Genomic DNA, 3555 nt, shown 5'->3' on the forward strand with positions numbered 1-3555 from the left:
TAACCCCTCCCCCCCCCACAACAAACTGAGCTGGCCGCAATGCGATCCAGTGCGTTCGGGCCAGAACGCACTGAGGATGGTGTGAATGAGGCCTTACAAAACACACAGGGGCCATGGGGAACAAAAGTAGCCCCCCTCCAGAAGGAAGGACAGCGTCAGCACCAATTCAGAGATGATTGGAGGATCTACAGCCGACTGATACACAAATTTGTGTTGATAGTTAAGGTTCTTGAATGTATTTTTAAGGTTTAACTCCTGAGTGTAATGTCACTTGAATGTTTTTCCCCCAAGGATATTTGCTTTTTTACATGTTTAACCAGTTGACATCCGCGGTGTTAAACCCCCTTCCCATCCAGGCCATTTTTCAGTATTCAGCGCTGCGGTACTTTGACATTTATTCCGTCATGCAGCGCTGTACTGAAATGAATTTTATACCCTTTTTTGGGGACAGATAGAGCTTTCTTTTGGTGGTATTTATTCACCACTGGGGGTTTTATTTTTTTACTATATTAAGGAAAAATTACCGAAATTTAAAAAAAAAAACAGTTTCCCCTATATTAAATGATAAAACATTTATTATTACCCAATTTTTTGGTAAAATATAAAAGATGGGGTCACGTCGGGTAAAAAGACACTAAACATGTCAAGCCTTAAAATTGCGTGCGCGCGCGAAACCTCAAAAAACGATAATACCCAAAATTGGCCATAGGCGACGCTTTAAAAGCTGTTACCGCTCATCAGTTTAGTGTTATCAGTGATTGATGGCCCTAAAATGATTGCTCTCACTGCGACGTTCGCGGCGATATGTAACATGTGTAGCGCAATTGTAATTTTTGCGCGCTGGGGCACCGGACGCGTATTTACGTTTATAGGCGCGTAAACGTGGGGGTGGGGGAGTTAAACATTTTGGGGGGGTTTTTTCCCCTTTTTTTATATGTGACTTTTATTTTATTTTACTTTTTTATGTGTTACTTTTATTTTTTTTTATTTATATTTATTTTTTTGCACTTATTGTTATTGCTATTATATTGGGGGGATAACAATCCCCCTATATAATAGCAAAGGCACACTGACAGGTCCTCTTTATGGAGACATTAGGGGTCTCTAGGACCCCTAATGTCACCTGTGGACCCCAAAAGAAGCTGATGAAGCAGAGATCTGCTTTATCAGCTTCTTCTCTCTGGCTATAGCAGCCAGATGACTGACAGGTGAATGCGGAAGTGATGTAACACACATCACTTCTGCATTCACAGCCCGGACGGAGATCAGCAAGGAGCTGATCGGCGCCGCGAACGAGCACATATAGGCGATCGGCGGGCTATGGACCCGCTGATCGCCTATATGTCAAACACCAGGTAACGGGTGTGTTTAATGGTCGGGTCTTTTCTGCCCGTGTGCGTGCCCGCACGAGCAGAAAATTGCCGTCTGGAGACGGCAACCCGCAAATGCAGCAGTGCCGTCCGTCCGTTTTTTTTACTACGGGTGGACGGCAAGAGGTTAATTTGGGTTTTCTAATGTACATATTGCTGGCAAAGTTCAATGCCAACTGCACTCCTGAGAATGAGAAGTCTCCAAGTAATGCATGAGAGGAAAGGGATGAGTGACCGTAGATGTCTCAGCTTGTAGTGTAATGGCGGACTTCTTCAACTAACATTTACAGCTCTTCTTTATGGCCAGTCAGCTACAGGCAGAGTTTTGTAATAAAATTCACCTTTAAGTAGCCAGAACTAATCTCAGTGGAATGTGCAGCCAAGCTCACCTAGCGAGGCTTTGTCCTATGGAGTGCAGTCTTGGCTCCGGCCCAGTGTTCAGCTCGGTGATTAGTAAGCAAACTGCAAGAAATTATACACCAACACCAGCCAAGTTTCTGTTCTTTGTTCCTATTTTTAGATGTGTATAAAGTTTTGTTGCGCAAGAAAAAATCAGCTGCATTTCCTGCTGACTACTCAGGCACCACTTGTCTCATTAGAGGAGCTTAATCCTTTAATACCGCTCTAGGATAATGCTAATGAAAGGTCATCAATCAGCCATACTAAGCTTATATAGTCCGGGTGTATTATGCAGGGACAAGCCCTGTCTGCTCTGTAGGGATCATCTATGCCATAGCTCACCTGTTGCTTTACTGCTGGGCTTTGATGGGCTTGTTCCCCCATAGCTGGAGCTCCTTAGTCAATAAGTGTCTCTGTCTTCTCAGAGTCCGTTATTATTACAGGTATTTATATGGCGCCGACAATTTACGCAGCACTTTACACAGTTGCACATTCACATCAGTCCCTGCCCTCAAGGAGCTTACAATCTTAGGCCCCATTCACACTGCGCGATTCGCAAATCGCGCATTTGTCGCGCGATTTGCATTTTGCGCGATTTGTCGTGCGATATCGCGCAAATGCTTGCATTGAGCAAGCTTGAATCGCGGCTAAATCAGCTCCAAAAAGGGTCCTGCTGTAGCGACACACGACCCGCGACAGCAGGACCCTTTGCCCCATTGAGAAGCATTGGAGAGCGATATCGCGTGGTAAATTGCTCAATGTGAACGGGGCTTAAAGGTGCCCATACACTGTGCGGGCTCTTCAGGCGTGCAGTGAGAAGGCTTTGCATGCAGATCCATCTCATTGCTGGGGCTGCTTCGTGGCAACCAGAAGGCGAAAGGTTGGGGAGCGCTGGTGTCATGTGATTGCAACTAAGCTGTGAGAATGGCAATGCCCAAAATACATGAATCGAACATAGTGGGGGCAAAACAGGGCTGGGGAAACACTCGGGGCTTCATTCCGTTTGCACAGCACTAGCGCCCCTCGATGGTGCTGATGAGTATAAAAATTTCATGTATTCGTCAGTGGTGTGCGAACAGCATCCTCATGTCTATACGTGTGGGGGGAGTTTTATTAATGAAGCCTTTGGGAATTCTGATTGACAATATGCTTTAGCAGCACCACTCGGTGGCTAGTTGCAGATATAAAATAAAGGTAAAAACGTGATGATCGCATAATATTTCCTATCGCTTGTAAAGCCACGTATAGGATATGGGGTCCGGCTTTGGGCATTATATGGTTAAATGGATGTAGGAGATTTGGAGAGACTTCACAGGCAGGCAAGTACATTAAAGGGTGGGAAATCTTCTCTATAATTAGAGACTAGAGACATCGGGTGTGTTCAGTATGAGACGATTCTAACCTAATTACCATCAATAACATAGTAAAGGAAGTAGTGAGGTCACGACAAACCGGTAGATTTACGGAGATATGAAGAGCGAAATGTCTTATTTGCCAAAATGTCTATAATGCTATTCATCCATTTCTTACTCATTTATTCACGTCAGACGGCAGTGCCAGGACATGACCTCATTGTTCTTTACTGCAGTTAAAGCAATGCAGTTTAGTCACGGACCACCCCAGCCTGTGATTGGGTAGTAAATGAGCAGCAACATACTGGCCAAGTCAGCCTTCTGATCTCCCCTCCTATTAGCCCGCTTCATGTTCTGTGCAATGTACGCCGATCAGCCAAACCATTCTGGCCACTGAGAGGTGAATAACATTGATGGTTACAGTGGCCCCTGGA

The 3555-nt window shown here is 45.0% G+C and overlaps 1 protein-coding gene across 1 annotated transcript in view; it reads left to right on the top strand.

The window, feature by feature from the left end:
- The window catches only part of C1GALT1 (core 1 synthase, glycoprotein-N-acetylgalactosamine 3-beta-galactosyltransferase 1), a 20459-nt gene that overhangs the window by 6439 nt on the left and 10465 nt on the right, over positions 1-3555 (top strand). The gene's annotated exons all lie outside the window — the stretch shown is intronic.

This window comes from Nanorana parkeri, unplaced genomic scaffold, assembly GCF_000935625.1.
Source record: "Nanorana parkeri isolate BGI_ZX_2015 unplaced genomic scaffold, ASM93562v1 scaffold184, whole genome shotgun sequence".
Classification (NCBI taxonomy): domain Eukaryota; kingdom Metazoa; phylum Chordata; class Amphibia; order Anura; family Dicroglossidae; genus Nanorana; species Nanorana parkeri.